Source organism: Macaca fascicularis, chromosome 11 (assembly GCF_037993035.2).
Source record: "Macaca fascicularis isolate 582-1 chromosome 11, T2T-MFA8v1.1".
Taxonomy (NCBI): Eukaryota; Metazoa; Chordata; class Mammalia; order Primates; family Cercopithecidae; genus Macaca; species Macaca fascicularis.
The window spans coordinates 14302545-14320197 of NC_088385.1; the positions used below are offsets into that span (position 1 = coordinate 14302545).

The 17653-nt window shown below is 46.9% G+C and overlaps 1 long non-coding RNA gene across 2 annotated transcripts; it reads left to right on the forward strand.

The window, feature by feature from the left end:
* The first annotated feature begins 1368 nt into the window (after nt 1-1368).
* Nucleotides 1369-9074, forward strand: LOC135966171 (uncharacterized). 2 transcript variants are annotated; one of them, XR_010579293.1, is made up of 2 exons: nt 1369-2430; nt 7750-9074. It is a non-coding gene; the product is annotated as an uncharacterized lncRNA (long non-coding RNA). The 2 variants fall into 2 exon arrangements; XR_010579294.2 differs by lacking the exon at nt 1369-2430 and adding an exon at nt 2454-7192.
* Nucleotides 9075-17653: the final 8579 nt, after the last annotated feature.

The window sequence follows — 17653 nt, forward strand, 5'->3', positions numbered from 1 at the left end:
TTACCTGCTAAAATTACCAGGACACCCTTGGAAGACTCAGAGTCACATAATATCATATTCATAATGTCTATGACTCAGTCCAGAATCACTCAGCATGCAAAGGACCAGGAACATTTCAACTCACATGGGAAGACAATGAACATGCTGAAGTCAAGGGGAAAGAGATTGGAATTATGTAATAAAAACGTTAAAGCGGTTACTGTGCAAAGTGTTCCAAAAAGTCATGGTGAACACTCTTGAAATAACAGAAATAGTCTCAGCAAAGAAATAGAAGACATACAGAAAAACTGTGGAAAGCTTTAGAACTGAACAATATAAGCTTGGGTAGGCTCCATAGTAAAATGGAGATGGCAGAGGAAAGAATCAGTGAACTTGAAGACAGATCAATAAAAATGATCCAATCTGAACAGAGAGAAAAATGATTCAAAAACGAAAAGTATCTTGTGACGTGAGACCATAACAAAAAGTGTAACATTTGTGTCTTGAGAGTCCTAGAAGAAGAGAAAGAGCATTGTGGGTCTGAACAAAATGATTTAAAAAATAATAGTAAAAACTTTCCAGTTATTGAAAGGTATAAATTTAGAGATTGAAGAACCTCAAACAAACTAAAACCAAAGAAATGTATGCCTAGAAGCATCATAAACTGCTGAAAACAGTGACAAACATAAGGCTAAATAAAGTCATTTTCAGAGACTAAAAATGTTTACTACTAACAGACCCTCACTGAAGGAACCACAAAGGAAGGAAAAACAAAATAAATCTAGAAGCAACGAAAGAGTTGGAAGGAAGAAAAATAAGCCAAGAAATCTGTAAGCGTATGGGTAAATCTACACCAGTATTAACTGTATAAAATCATGACAATCATGAAGATGATGACATAAAGACCAAATTTAGGGATTTAATAAGAAGGTGTAGCTAAAATACTGGACAACATTAATATATAATGTGGGAGGCTGTGATCAGAATTCAAACATTCTAAGGTCCATGGATTATATCGTTTGGAGGGAGGAAAAAGATATTATCTTCAGATTTAGTGAAGTCAAGTACAGTATACATGGTAACTTTTAAACATAACAGAAAGATAGTTGAGTCTGACATTGGCCTTGCCACCAGCCGGTGTCCAGAGTCATAGAGGAGATGAGACCAATACAAAAACAATTGAAATCCAAGGCTCACAAGTTGAGACAGTTACAGACACCAGAGCTGGAGTCCCATAAACCTGTGTCTCAGGGATGTCAGGTCCTTCCCAGCTCTAAACTTGTGTCACCTGCAAGGAAGATGAGATGTGGGGAGGAGTGGGACAGGTCTGGTCAGTTCAAATTTCTGAGTGTCACGTTTCTTTTGCCATGAGGACCCAGGTTTCTGTATGATTTGGGAGCAGGTAGAGCCACTTGTTCTCTCCCACTCTTCGCTCCATGAGTGGAGTCTGCAGAAGAAGATCCTTGGAGTCAGAACCAACTTCATATCAGTAGGTTGGTTTCTTATGTTGGGGCCAGTGACTCCTCCAGGAACTTCTGGTGAATGAGTGAGTACAGCAGTGTGTGCCTCATCTATATGGAGTAGGGAATGCATTTGGGACATGTCCGCTGCACAGCTTCAAGTACACAAGTCCCCTTTCTTCTGCCCCTTGGTGACCTCAGCCTGGCACCACAGTGCCTTGTCCTAGCCCAGTATCCTCAGCTAAGTTCCTGGGGTCCATTCTCACCCCAGGCCATATTGTGTCCAATTGACCCTAGGGACCCAGGCACATACATCATTAATCAGTGGACACAGCTGCCTGGCAATGCCACAGAAGGGCAACTTGATGTCCCCGCCCTGCACGTGGCAGAGGATGTTGCGCAGGCTCTTCACCACCTGCACTGTCACCCACATCTCCATGAGGGCAGGAGACTATGGCTACAGGGCCCCCAGCCCTCCCTCAGGCCCCATGGTCAGGTAAAGACTGCATCTTGCTGAGAGCACGGCAGATCTGCTCCCATGGGGTGGAGACAAAGTTGAGGAAGTTGGAGGCTGATGCTAATATGGCTTGAATTCGAGCCAGATGCTGGGACCCATGGGTTGTTCTGGGAGGCCTGGAGCTGCTGACCCCTCCCCAGGCCTTCCTGGCCTCCCTTATCCATGCCCCTGAAGTGCCAGGGAAGCGAACCCTGTTTGAGATGCCTTGGTTCTCTTCTTCTTTTCTTTCAGGAGCAAGTCAGTTAAGGTTCTGTGAAATGCTTAGTTGCGCAGCTACAGAAAATGCATAGCTGGAGCTGTTGAACTCTCCCTGCTCTCTCCTGTATATAGAAGGCCCTGGTCAGACCTTCCTCTGCTCATCTGAGCTGTACAGCAGGCTCTGCACCTGGTTCACGAGTTGAAGAAGGATGGAGGACTCACAGTTCTGCACCATGCCACTGGGATGGGTCACAGGAAAGCACGAGTTGCAGGAGGGTGAGGAGTGCCCAGGGACCAGTGTGTGAAGAACGGGGAGAATGTGAGGGCTGAGGAATCAGGACACCAGAGGCCTGGGAGATGGGGAGGGAGGGTTGAAGCCTGAGACCTGGGAGACTAGGATCAGGGGCCAGAGTGGTGCCAGGGGTCCTGGGGAAGTGGTCCCACCTTGTGAGCTCCACGATCCCTGTGTAATAAGCTCTGGCACTGGACAGCAGTTCCCAACAGCCATGCTCGCTTCCATAGGCCACCACTTTGTCATATGAACCTGCCAGGAGCACCAACCTCACGACCTCCAGGGCACAACAGAAGGCCACCACCATCGGGTTTGTGAAAAGAAAGGGATAAAAAGATGGACAAGATGTTATGCCCTGGTTGGCAACCCCTGATGGCTGGATTCTGCTTTCCTGCTGACAAAAAGGCACAGCTCTTTGGAACCCATCTCCAATCGCCCACCCACTCAGCCTTGCACCCCTGTCCCTCACTGAGCCACAGTGCCCCATGAAAGAGGCCACAAAGGCATCGGAGTGTTGTGGTTTTCAAATTCTGTTCCCTGGGGCACAGAAGGAGAGTTAGAATCTCTCCTTCACTTTCTCACCCACCTAACCTGAATGTCTCTGCTCTATTGGTTTCTTCTTTTTTTTTTTTTTCATTTTCATACAAAGTTTCATTGGAATAATATGTGCTGAGTTTTAAAAAGAAATATGAGCCAGGCACAGTGGCTCATGCCTGTAATCCCAGCACTTTGGGAGCCGAAGGCAGGCAGATCACGAGGTCAGGAGTTCGAGACCAACCTGGCCAATATGGTGAAACCCCATCTCTACTAAAAATACAAAAATTAGCCGGGAGTGATGGCACGCGCCTGTAGTTCCAGCTACTCAGGAGGCTGAGGCAGAGAATCGCTTGAATCCAGGAGGCAGAGGTTGCAGTGAGCCAAGATTGTGCCACTGTACTCCAGCCTGGGTGACAGAGCAAAACTCCATCTAAAAAAAAAAAAAAAGAAGAAGAAGAAGAAGAATTATGACAACCACTCATTTAGGAGTCTCCTTTTACAGATGAGGAAACTGAGTTCTAATAGGCCCTTGCACAGGAGGATGCAGCTTGTGACAAAGCCAAGCCAGAGGCCAACCAGGCCAATGGACATGGCCAGAACTGCGTGGGGAGGGTGAGCCAGCCTGGCCCTGTCTGGCTGATCTCTTCAAGTGCAGAGTAATGAGTGTAGATGCAAACCATCGTGTGGGTCAGTGGGAGAGTGCACGCAGTTAAAGGAGTCAGGACTGTTGGAGCATCCAGGAGAATGTTCCTATGCATGAAGCTACAGTCCCCACGCCACCTGTGAGGCCCTGCCCCAGGGCGAATTCTGTCTGACATCCCTGTCCCTGACTTGGGCAGCATTGGTCCCTTGTTGTCATTCTGGCCATGACATAAATGCCATCTCAGTGACGCATTTGGATTCTCCCCACACAGTGACTCCCCAGCCTTCCCTCCCATCATCCTACCACATTTTTATCACAGAACCTGCTCTTGTCTTTCATGTGGACTTGCTCTAGTGGTTTTGTGCAGGTCTCCTAAGACTGTGGGCTCCTGGGGTGGAGAGGGGCTCCTTTGTCATTTTCAGCACCAATGCTGAGCCCACCAGGCCACCTGGCACAAGATAAGTGCTCAGGACAGAGTCACTGAATGAATAAGTCGGGGAGTGGTTAAACCCCTCTTCCTGCCTCTGCTGGCCTCATAATGTGGAGATCATTGATAGCAACAGGAAGCACCTGTCTCAGGAGATGCTCCCTAGGCTCCAGCTGCTCCAGTAAAGCTCAGTGGGCACCAGGGACACAGGAGGCTGCTGCCCCCTGGGGGTCAGCTCTAGCACTGCAGCCCCAGGGAGGAGCATCACAGAACAGAACAGGACAGGACAGGAGGGAATAGGCACGTGCATTTGGAGGTCCTTAGGACGTGACTCCCAGGGTCCCAGCAGGCCCTAGAGCCGAATCTGCAGGGTCAATGTCAGCAAAGAAGACCTCGAAAGCCTCCGTTGCCCTCATTCCTGCACTTGTTGGGGTGTACAGTTCACTCTTGAGGACCCTCATCTCATCTAGGGCAGTGACTTCTACCACTTCACCGTGAGGACCTCAGGAACCCAACTGGGCCTGATCTTGTTCCCAGACCTCAGACCTGGGGTCCAGTGCTCTGAAACATTCTGCTCTATCCAAGTCTTCATCTGCCCAAGCCTCCAATCTTCTTTCTGAAGGACCTCCAGGGAGTAAAGCATTTTCCCAGAGTCTCCGAGCACAGTCACAAGTGGAGAACCAAGGCCAATAGGCATTTATGACTACGGAAGCCTTGAGATCATGTCAAACACCCCAATTCACACAGGAAAAGATGGACACTTTCTGGTCTGCAGCCCCTTCTCTACACCAGGGCCGGTGGGCTCATCTTCGCTCCAGGTGTCCACAGATGTGGCTTGTAGGACCCCAGTCCTGTCCGCTCGAGATTGTGCTGGGTATGGCCCCAGCACTGGTTGAACCCTGGGAACCCTGTGGATCCTCCTGCCTATGCTTTGGGTTCCTGAGCCTGTGGCTAGGAGACGAGTGGATGCCACTGCCCATGACAGAGCTGCCCCCACCCTCTTTCCTCTTCTTCTCCTGTCACTTTGCTGATGTCCACTCTTTCTGTGACTGCTGCCTCCGTGGTCTCCACCCGAGAGGTCACTATGCATGTGTGTGTCATGTGTGTCTGGGCTTACTTGGGATGTGGAAAGGAAAATGGCTCCACCCTGGGTGGAGAAGTGGGCAGGGTCCCCTGGGATCTTAGAGGCTTCCATTTTCAAAGCAAATGGAATGGGAGAAGGTGGAGCCAAGACCGTGGAAGCCGGAGCACTTCGTAACACTGTGGCCCTGTCCACCTCTTGTGGTCTGGGCCACTCTCTTTCTTTCTAGGCCTCAGTTTCCCAATTGTACACTAAAGAGTTGAATACGTGCGTGCTCACTGAGGACATAGGCTCAGGCTTCATTCGTACCACACAGGGTGTCGGTATGGCCGGGCTCAGTCACACATGGATGTGCAGGCCTCCTGACACGGCCTGGGCTGCAGACATGGAGCACAGGAAGCCCGGGACCCTGTGAGAGGTGAAGTGAACATGTGCAGGGCACCAATAGCACTGCTGTCAAGGTCAGTCCCACGGGAGCCTTCGCCTCCAGCCTCTGACAGCTCTTTGTATCCCACACCCTCAGGGCCCAGGGGCACCAGCAGTGCATTCAGGCGGGGCCGCAGGGTGCTAGGCCCGGTGGGCCTGGACAGGAGGGAGCCATTTTCCTGTTGCTCCACAGCTTCAGAGTGTGTGGTCAAACTGTGAATCTGACAACGCCGTTATATTATTACTGAGCCGGAGCACATGCTCCTGAACTTACAGCCACTGGGGTCGCTTTTTCTGTGATCTAGGGGTTACTGCCTTTTGTCCAATTTTCTCCTGGGCAGTTGTTTCTTTTCTACCAATTTCTAGGAGTTCTTTCTATAATGGGAATGTGAACCCCTTTGTGAAATGAGTTGCAAATATTTATTCCTAGTTTATTATTTCTTTTTATTAAATTGTGGTGTTTAGTTCTGGTTTAAATGAATTTTCTTGGTGTTTTGTTTGTTTTGTTTCATTTTCGATGTATTATTAAGATGCCACTTCTCTCCAAATTGATCTACAAGTTCATACAACCACAGTAAAGTATCTCAGCAGATATGTCTTGAAAACCGATTAGCCAATTTCAAAATTTACATAGAAATAAGAGTCAAGAACCGTCAAGACTTTCATAGCAAAGTTAGAGGACTTACACTGCCAGATATTAAGACTTAGCTCAAAGCTACAGTAATCAAGGTCCTATGGTTTAGTTGTGCAGGAGTAGGCGCAAGGAGAAGGAGGAAGAATGGAGGATCCAACTCAGACCCACAGATCCAGACATTCTGCATATGACAGAGAGCACCGCAGAGCAACAAAGGCTTCTCAGTGAATGGCCCGGGGCAACTGGTTATCTACATGGGAATTCAGTGAAACTTGATTCCTACCTCACACTGTGCACAAAAGTTAATCTCAGGTGAATTTTAAATCTAAATGTGGAAGTTTAAAAAATATATCTCTAGTCAATAACAGGAGAATCTTTTCATGATCTTGAAACAGGTAGAGATTTCTTAGAACACAAAGTGCACTAATAGCAAAAGTAAACTTTGATAAATTGGACTTGATTAAAATTAAGAACTTCTCTTCATTAAAAGATGCCTTCAAGAAAATAAAAAGGCAAGAACAGAGTGTGAAGAAACATTTACCACTTGTGTGACAAAAGCCTGGCATGTAGGAGGCGGGACTAACTCCATCAATTAAGAAGAAAGACGCTGGGGAGAATGGGTAAACAATCCGGACATTTCCCCAAGAGTGGCCCGGCGGCCAGCAGGTGTAGAGAAAGGTGCTGCACGTTCTCGGTCATCTGGGAGATGCAGATTAAACCCACAATGTGGTACCGCTATGCAATGGATAACGTTTTATTTAAAAAGCGACATCGAGTGTTGGTGAGGGGGCTGAGTGAGTGGGACTCTCATATGCCGCTGTGTGTGTAAACTGCTACAAACACCCTCAAAAGCCCTTTGATAATATCTTCTAAAGACGGACATACACACTCTATGGCCCCACAATCTGACTGAGGTGTAGATCCGTTAGAAATGCCTGCGTCTGTTCACCACGCAAAAGAACATCCGCAAAGGACCAGAACTATGACAGTTAAGGGAGGTAAGTTCTCAGTAGTGGAGCTGTGGGTTAATTTAGTTTCCCCTTTGATTTTTTTCTCTTTCCTAAAAAGCATCCTCATTTAGCACTTTTCCAAATTGGAAACAACCCACATGTGCATCAATAATAAAAGGAATAAATAAAATATAATATATATGTACGTACGAAAGTCATAAAATATGACATTGCATATATATACACATATAATGAAAGCTATATAAAAATAAAAGTGAACTATAGCTGCATTCGGAAATACACACGAGACTTTCAAATGTAATAAATTATCTTGACATAGAAGAGTTCATGCTGAACAATTTCATTTAACTAAAATTTTAAACTAATATTAAAATCCTAGCTTCAGAAGTGAAAATATTCGTTACTACTGGAGAAGAGAGTGCAGTGGCCTGGGATGACAACGTGAGGGGACTCCTAGAGGGTTGGTGGGTACTGGTTATGGGTGCACTTGCTTTGGATACTGGTTACTTATGGGTACTGGTTACTGGGTGCACTTGCTTTGGATAACTCATTGAGCTATCTACTTCTTATTTCTATATTTTTAGGCATTCATGCTATGCTTCAACACACAAATTCATGGAATCAACCTAAATGCCATCAATGGAAGACTGGATAAAGAAAATGATGTGCGTATACACAAAGGAATACTAGCAGCCAGAAAAAAAGAATGAAAGAATGAGATCATGTTCTTTGCAGGAACATGGATAGAGCTGGAGGTCATTATCCTTAGCAAACTAACACACGAACAGAAAAGGAAATCCTGTATCTTTTCACTTATAAGTGGGAGCCAAATGATGAGAACACATGGATACAAAGAGGGGAAAAACATACAATAAGGCCTAACAGAGGGTGGAGGGTGGAAGGAGGGAGGGGAGCAGAAAATATTACTACTGGGTACTAGGCTTAGTGCCTGGGTAATGAAATACTTTGTACATCAAACCCCTATAACATGAGTTTACCGACACATACACCGCTGAACTTTAAAAGTTAAAAAAAAAATTCAATCAATTGGACCCAGACTTTTATTTTTCTGGTTAACCCCAATGCCAGTAGGCGTAGGGATTGGTTCAAGACTCTGGCATCACAGCATCTAGATTCCAGTCCTGGGTATCACCACTTCCTATCTCAGAGATCTTGGCCAAAGTATTAACTATCCAAGCTCTGGTTTTATTATCTGTAAAATGAGTTAATTATGCTTTCCTTATCATAGCTATTCAGAGGATTATATCCTTACAAGAAATGCTAGCTCTTATGGGACTTTGTGTTGTTTTTTGTTCTATGAACTATGGAGAAGACAGTTGATGACCTGTGGTAAAGGAAGGAGAAGCATGAGGTTCAACCCAAAGACGTTTTTAAGGTGAAATGTTGACAAGGCCTCTTGGCTTGAACCTATATATAATTGTAAATCCTGAGTCCATCCATCAATAAATCCTCTATTCCTCTCACCTTCATCTACAATTTTGTTAACAACTCTTTAGGACATCATCAAGCAGAAGATAGCCCAGGGCAGGGTCACCCCTGAAATTCTCCCTCCAGGTGACAGTGATCCATTAAGCAGCCTGCTCTGTGGCAAGAAGGAAAATGGGTTTGGATGTGTGTCGCTGCCACAGTGATGTCCAAGCAGCAGCTAAGAGCCCCAGGGACTTGGCTGTTGGCAGCATCTTCTACCAGAGTTTTCCTTCAACAGTGAGAAGACTCCCAGAGCCCCTAGGAACCAGGATCTGGCTGTTGGGAGACAGCATTCATTCATGCATTCATTCACTCATTCATGCATTCATTCACTCATTCATCATTCACCTGTAAAAACATATTTCGAAGTGTTCTTCAAGCTAAATGTGCTATGTCCTGAGAATAAAGGTCAGTAAGACACAATGCCTGTCCTCGAGGAGCTTGCTGTCTAATAGAGAGTAGTATCACAGCCAGAAGAACTCTATGAAAGACTCCAGCCAGGTCATGTCACTCTTCTGCTCAATACTCTGCAATGACTCCCATGCTCCTCAGAGTAAAGTTCAAGGTCCTTCCCACAGCCCCATAGAACCTGGCCACCCCATAGTTCTTATCCATCCCCTTCCTCCCCTCCCCTGCAGCCACATCGCCCTCATTTTCAAACACAGCAGCCGAGTGCGCTCCTGCCTTCAGAACCTTGCACTGTATTTGTCTTTCCTTTGTCTAGATGCTCTTCCCCCAAACACCTACATGACTCACTCCCTCTCTTCCCACAAGCCCTTCCTCAGAAGACACCTTCTCAGGGAGGCTTTGTCAAGCCCCACCGCATCTAAAATGTCAACACTCCCCAGCACTTCATATCCTCTTCCTAATTTATTTCTTCTTCTCAGGACATCTTCCTCTCTAATACTCTCTACCCGACTTTCTAATCTTGTTTAATTGCCATCTCTCCTGCCAGCAGGTAGGCCTCTGAGAGCAGGAGGGAGCTTTGGATTATTTTAATGTTGTTCTGTTTGTTGTGCCTAGAACACGTAGATTAGTGACTAATACAGTATATAGGAAGTAGGAAGAGAAAGGAAGAGAGGATGGAATAAAGGAAGGAAGGAAGGAAGGAAGGAAGGAAGGAAGGAAGGAAGGAAGGAAGGAAGGAAGGAAGGGAGGGAGGGAGGGAGGGAGGGAGGGAGGGAGGGAGGGAAGGAAGTTTTTAATGTAACCCGATACGTCCTGTAATGAAAGAAGAATCTAGAGCCATGGAAGCACATAGAAAAGCCTCCTAGCCCAGGCCTGGAAAGTCAAGAGGCTTTCCTGAGAACTGTAGAATGGGTCAGAGGTCAGGTAAGGAGCGGAGAGCAAGGTAATTCCAGGAAGAAGAAGCAGCACACACAAATGCCTATCCCAGCAGGGAGACACAGGTGCCCTGGGAACTCACTGCACTTGGCAGCTGCATGAAGTTAAACATGGCACGGTGGCATAAGGAGCACTGGAGCCAAGTGGAGGAAGCCTGCAAACCATGAGAAGGTGCTCAGAATCCATCAAAGCCAGAGGCCAGGTACCATACTCAGATTTTTCCTTTACAAAGGCTAGAGTGTGGGAAATGGATTGGAGGAGAACAAGCTGGAGCCAGGGACATCAGTAGGAAGATGCTCATCAGGGCAGGAGTAGACAAATGTTTTCTGTAAAGAGCCACATAGTAAATATCTGGGGCATATTCAGCTCTGCCTTTATAGAAAGAAAGCAGCCATTCCTGGTATAGAAATGAATGGGTGTGACTGAGTTCCAAGTTTATTTTCAAAACAGTCAGCAGCCAGATCAGGCCTAAGAGCTACAGTTTAATGCCTCCTGGATTGGGGGGTGATAGAGAGAAACGGATGTGTTGAATGTTTAAGAGGTACCACCAGCAGGACGTGGTGATTAATTGGAATTGAGAAGGGGTCAAGGAGCACTGTCATTGGGTGCTAAGACACCAGGGGGCTGAAACCGTCAGCACCCATGCCCATGAGTGGAGGCTGACCGAGAGTCACTAGGACAATCTCTGTGTCCACCTGTTTCCAGGTTAGAAATACCCGCAAGAAGTCAGTGAAAAATTGTGCTTTTTGAGTTTAATTTTTTAAATTGTTCTGTATATGAGATAAAAATTTCACAATGCCTCACAGAGTGCACAGTGAAACCCCAATGTTCTTCTCCCTTTCCCCCAGCTTCACTGTCTCCCTGTTTCTACTGTGCCACATTCAAGTTCACACACTTCTCCAAGTGCACTAGGTTCCCATGGCACCCGCGTCTCCCTCCAGGTGCCGCGGTTTGCAGGTGCTGCTTCCTCTTCCTAGAATTACCCTTCGCTCTGCTTCTCACCTGGCCTACTCTGACTCAGGTGTGTTCTGTGGAAGAACAGCCTAAATTGCAATGAGGGAGAGAAAAGGGTTCCCCTGAGAACCTTCTGCCCAGGCCTAGAGCCTGCCTTGAATTATAAGGATCACGCCTCTCTAGGACTGAGAGCTGCTGGGAGGCACGACTGGTGTTTTCCTGCCCAGAAATGTCTCCCTCCTCCACCGTCCTCTGCCAGGTCCTCTGCACAGTGCCCTGCATCTTTCCTTTCACCTGAATCCTCTTCAAGTCAGATACAGCTGGGAGAAGGAGGCTCCTGAAGCCCCGCTGAGAATCAAAATATCAGGGGACACGTGCGTGCTGTGGGCGGCATGGCCAAACGACACCTGGAGGCCAGAGCAGTGAGGCCAGAACCCAGGGGGCCAATCTCGGGCCTCCACAGGGAGGGAGAGAGCCAAATTCTCTAACAGCGTGCGTCAGGCCACTGAGGTTCAAAATAACAATAAAATAAACAGAACAATGTGGTGGCTCACACCTGTAACCCCAGCACTTTGGGAGGCTGAGGCAAGAGGATTGCTTAAGACCACAAGTTCAAGACCAGCCTAGGCAACACAGCAAGACCTCATCTCTATGAAAAATAAAATAAATTTTAAAAATTATCTGGGTATGGTGGCAAGGGCCTGAATGTTTCAGCTACTCAGGAGACTGAAGCAGGAGGATCGCTTGAGCCCAGGAGTTCGAGGCTGCAGTGAGGTAAGACTGTATCACTGCACTCCAGCCTGGGTGACAGAGCAAGACCCTATCTCTAAAATTGAATTGAATTAAATTAATAAAGTAAAATAACATAAATTCAAAAAATTAAAAATTAAATAAAATACATTAATTAAATTTTTTAAAATGCCAAGTAGCTAGTGGTGGGCCCCCTCAGCACGTGAGGCAGGTGGACACTTCCCCAGGCAGCGGGGAGGGCGGGAACAGAGGGGCTGCTCCTCCCGATCACATTGCCTAGAAGTGGCCCCTTTTCACCAACTGTGAAGGTCACAGCCGACATGACAGCTACCGAGACTGTGATACAAACCACGCAGGAAGCACCGGGCAAGCCAGTGCTGGAGACCTGCAGGCTCCTGGACACAGGGCTGCCTCCTGTGTGGGCTTGCCCTGGCCAGGCCAGACCTGGCCCTCACCCCCACCGCCAGAGCCTTCCCCAGCCCCATGGCCCTTGGCTCAGAGCCTGGCCAGATGACAGACAGCCTGGGGTGCGGGCGAGACCCACTGGACTGGCAGCCGAGGACATGTTCAGGCATGCTGGGGGACTTCTCGGAGCAGGTACCACAACAGCTACACAAGGGTTCAAGTCTTTTCTCCCACAGTCCATCTTCGGGATTGCACAAATGGGCCCCGCCTCGGATGACCTCTCACTGTGATGAGGCACTAGGAGAGCACAGAGCTCCGCACGCAAACAGTAAGTCAGCATGTGGTTAAAAATGTCAATGTGCTCTAGAGTTTAAAATATATCAACTGAGGGAGTAAATCCAGACCGTCTGCTTACCTTGGATCCATTTTGTGGTGTACAAGACTCAAAAGGAACTCAGATTCTGGCTGAAGATTCTGGCTTTTGTCGGACGCCCTGCCCTCACAGTGACAGGTGGAGACCTATTGCAAGCCAGTCTGCACGTGGTGGCCTCACCCGCCAACGCCCTCTGTGGCTTCTTCCCCTTCCCTGAGGCTGGCCAGTGAGCAGGCCCAGGGCTATTCCATGTGTGCGCTAGCTCCGGGCCTGACAGCCAGATGTCTCCTGACCCACCCGCCGCTTCCGCAGGCTGCATCCCAGGAGCCCATCCAGGCAGGCAGGGCTGCTTCCCACCACCTTGGGAAATGTTGGAACTTACACAGACTCCCCCTGCTCAACATCTAGAACACTTCTAGCTCGAATCCTGTGCCCATCTCTGACTGTATCTTTGTTGGTTTGGATTGATTGATAAGGCCCCAAATGCATTGCCACCAAGAGCTCACCAAATGCATTGCCACTAGACCGGCCATGTCACGCCATTACAGGGGCACCATGAACATTTTGGAACATGGCATCCTAGAGGGGCAGTGCCCTAGCTCAGTGTTTGTTTCTTTGTTTGTTTAAACTCCATGGGCTTCCTAGTGGTTTTCAGGCACTCACAAGAGCTTAGGTAGCAGAAGAGACCTGTACCCAGATGATGAACCTGGATGCCCTCTCTCATCTTCCCCTCCTCCACCGCAGGCGATGTGCTTCCCATTCGCATAGGGATGCTTCTGGAAAGGGCAGTGTGTGTTCCTGGTTCCACAGTTCCTTAAAGCCGTGGCCTCTAAGCAGCTGGAGCAGTGTTGAGTGGGGACAGGTTCAGGGTCACCAGGCCCAGCTAGAACTCCAGGCTGACCTCAGACCAAAGCCCAGCATCAGAATGAGCTCTTGGGCCACAAGGCCATGTGAGGCTTGAAACTCCACAGTTGGAGGATGCTGGGCCACCTCGCAGGTTTCTCTTAGTGGGACAGCAAAGCAGGCCGAGGCCAGACCCAGGCTGCTGTCTGAAGATGGGAGAGTCAGGGCGCGGGCCTGGCTTCAGCATATAGTATGCAGCAAACTCAGCCACTTAGATGCAGGTGGAGTTGGAGCCAAGCACACCTCGATGCCTCCGAGGCATAACCCCTCACTAGAGGTTAAACACACCTCATCGATAGAGCCAGAGCAGCCCTACTTGAATGGGCTATGTGACCACATGCGTGTCGTTTGGGCTGTCTGCTCCCCTGGTTCCGTAATGTAAAACAGGGAGGTAAAGCCCTAGCTTTGGCGTTGGCTATAAAGCCCGGGAGATAGCGGCTGCCTGCAGGAGAACCTGGCCAACATTAACCATGGCTATGGAGAGTCTCTTGGCCTTAAGTGAGAAAAGAGTTCATGCGCCCAAATCCGGAGCCTTCTTTCCCATTCTCCTTTGAAGAGAACACTCTTCACATAAAAAGAGAGAAGAAACTCAAGATTTTTTCTTCTTTCCTTCTAGAACCACTTCTAGAAGATCAGTTAGGGTCTCAAACTTGGAAGTAATGTATCTATAATTTGTCTAAACTGACGCTTCTATCAAGGCAATGGAAGGTAAGACGGAAGATGCTTCTATTAAGGTAAATGGAAGAGAAATTATCCGTGGTCTGCATTCCAGCTTGCCACTGCAAGGTGATTCCCTCACACACACTCACACTCACACACATGCACACACAATCACACACACAATCACATTCACACTCATACAATCACACACAATCACATACACTCACACAATCACACTCACACACTCACACTCACATGTACACTTACACCTCTGGTTGAAGGGGAAGGGCAGCATTGCTGCTGAACTGAGACACCATTATGTAACACCTGCTTTTTAATTATGTGTAATAAGCCAACAATTAATCTATCCCACAAACCAAAGGGTAAGTGTGGTTGAAAGTATTAATGCCACAAAAGACCAGGCTGTGGACTGACTGGGGGCTTCTTTCAACTTGCAGTTCTCTTGCCTCACTCCCAGGGCAACTAGAAGTCCTAAAAAATGTCAAATCATCATCCACTCATTAACACTGAGTGAGCAGCCAAATACACTGCCATCCTGTGTGAGACTCAAAAACCCACAAGGATGTCCTCGCCCTCAGAGCATTAACATACAAGCGAATAAGGAAGAACACCTTAAAAAGGAAGGAAATTTTGACACCCACTACAACATGGATGGACCTTGAGAACATGATGCTCTGTGAGATAAGCCAGACGCAAAAGGACAAATACTGAATTATTCTGCTAATGTGAGCTGCCTAGAGTAGTCGAAGTCATAGAGGCAAAGCAGAATGGTGGCTGCCTGGGGCTGGGAAGAGAAGGGAGTGAGGAGTTGGTATTTAATTGGTACAAAGTTTCAGTTTTGCAACAAGTTTTCTGCAGATGAATGGTGGTGATGTTAACACAAGAATGTGAACGTGCTTATACTACAGAACCGCCAGTGTGGGGGGCATGCCTGCAGTCCCAGCAACTCACCAGGCTGAGGTGGGAGGATGGCTTGAGCTCAGGAGGCTAAGGCTATAGTGAGCGATGCTCATGCCAGGACACTGCAGCCTGGCCCACAGAGTGAGACCCCGTCTCTAAAGAGAAAACTACACAACTGTACACTGAAAAATGGCTAAGATGGGCCAGGTGGCTCATGCCTGTAATCCCAACACTTTGGGAGGCTGAGATGGGCAGATCATGAGGTCAGCAGTTTGAGACCAGCCTGACCAACATGGTGAAAGTCCGTCTCTACTAAAAATACAAAGATTAGCCGGGCGTGATGGCGGGCGCCTGTAGTCCCAGCTACTTGGGAGGCTGAGGCAGGAGAATGGTGTGAACCTGGGAGGCGGAGCTTGCAGTGAGCCGAGATCACACCACCACACTCCAGCCTGGGAGACAGAGCGAGACTCCGTCTCAAAAAAAAAAAAAAAGGGCTAAGATGGTTCACTTTATGTCATATGCATGTTACCACAGTTTTTAAAAAACAAAACAGAAAGAAAAAATTCCACAAAGTTAAGAGGTAAGCAACGCAGCAGGGACCATGAGATCTGGCAGTCGTGGAAGTCAGGGAAGTCTTCCTGGAAGAGGACAAGTTTATGTGGCTGTCACACCCCTTTTAATACAGCAGGAAGTCCTGTCCACCTATAGAATGAAGTCCAGCAAAGTGTGAAGGCTGTCCTTAAACCTAATGCCATCTATGAGAATCAAGGGCCAGGCCTCAACTATCTAGGCAGCCCCGTCACGAAGGCATAGCATGGTACGGCTATTGTGACTATGTGACCCATATTCTGAGATCCAGTTCCTTTGAGCATGAAGGGGCACTGTTGATAATCACAGTGGACAACAGCATATGGTCTCCTGGGATACAGCAGAAAGAGCCCAGACTTAGGAACGGGCAGACCTGGTTCCAAATCCTAGCTTAGGACACACTTGGGCAAATGCCTTTCTGCCTCTGAGCTTCCGTTTCCCCTCTGTAAAATTTCAATCTCATAAGGTTATTATGAGTATCAAAAATAAGATGAGAAAAACTCCCAGTCCAAGGCCTGACAAGTCCTAAATATTATTAATAAAAGCCTATAATCTTACCTGCAATTCTGAAATCCAAAAACCTCTAAAAACTGAAAGCTTTCTAAACTCGTTTGGTGGCTAAACCAGACTGCAACGAATGTATGGCTCTACATCCCACTTAGTGCAATTCACTCTTATTTTTCTCCACAGAAATCTTTATGTGTTTGATGACAGGCTGCTGCTCCAGTCCCTGCTGGGAGTGGTGTGAATATACTGTGTGTGTGTGTGTGTGTATATATACACACACAGTATATTCACACAGTGTGTGTATATATATACACACAGTATATTCATACAATGTGTGTGTGTATATATATACACACGTGTATGTGTATATATGTATATATGTATATATATGTATTATCTTTCTGAAGTCCAAGGTTTCCATATTAGGCTGGAAGGATGAGATCTCTTAATTATGGCTATCAGTATCCTATGGAGATTTAAATATCTTGTTATCTCTAGATACAGTTACGGAGAATGATATTTAGTGAAAAATTGCATGTTTCATTTTTTAAAAAGCAATGCATAAAATAATGTTCCTGTTTGTTTTTTAAAATATGTATACACATATATAAGCTCATCTAGGCATGGACCATCTCAGGAAGCAGCTCTGAGGGTGGTGACTGGTTGCTGGGAAACTGAGGTCAAGAGACAGAAATATTCAGATTTTATTGTGTACCTTCTTATGCAATGTGAAATTTGTATCCCATATATAGAATAATTTTTTAAACATTAAACTAAAAAGTTAAAAGATACTTTATACCCATTAGGGTAGCTAATAGTTTTTCCTAGAAGAAGAGAAAATAACAAGTGTTGGTGAGAATGTGGAGACACTGGAACCCTCGTGCACTGTGGGTGGGAGGGTAAAATTGTACAGCTGCTGTGGAAAACGGTGCACAGGCTCCTCAGAAAGTACAACCTAGAATTACCGTCGGATCCAGCAAGTCCACTTCTGAAAATACACCTAAAAGAATTGAAAGCAGGAACTCTAAGAGACACCTGCACACCCATGTTCATAGCAACATTCTTCACAAGAGCCCCCAAAATAGAAGCAACCCCAATGTCCATCGGTGGATGGAGAGATAATGAAATGTAGGCTACACACCACAGAACACTATTCAGACTGAAAAAGGAAGGAAATTCTGACACATGCTGTAACATGGATGAAACTTGAGGACATTTGCTCAGTGAACTAAGTCAGACACAGGACAAATACTGTCTGATTCCACTTATATGAGGTACTTATAGGAGTCAGATTCAGAGACAGGAAGTCAAATGGTGGTTGTCAGGGGCTGGAGGGAGGGGGCAATGGGAGTGAGTGTTTAATGGACACGGTTGCAGTTTGGAAAGATGAAAGAGTTCTGGAGATGGATGGTGGTGGTGATGCTCGCACAACCATGTGAATGGACTAAATGCCACTGAACTGTACATTTTAAATGGTTAAAATGAGCTGTAAACCCAGCACTTTGGGAGGCCGAGGCAAGAAGATCACGAGGTCAAGAGATCGAGATCATCCTGGCCAACATGATGAAGCCCCATCTCTACTAAAAATGCAAAAA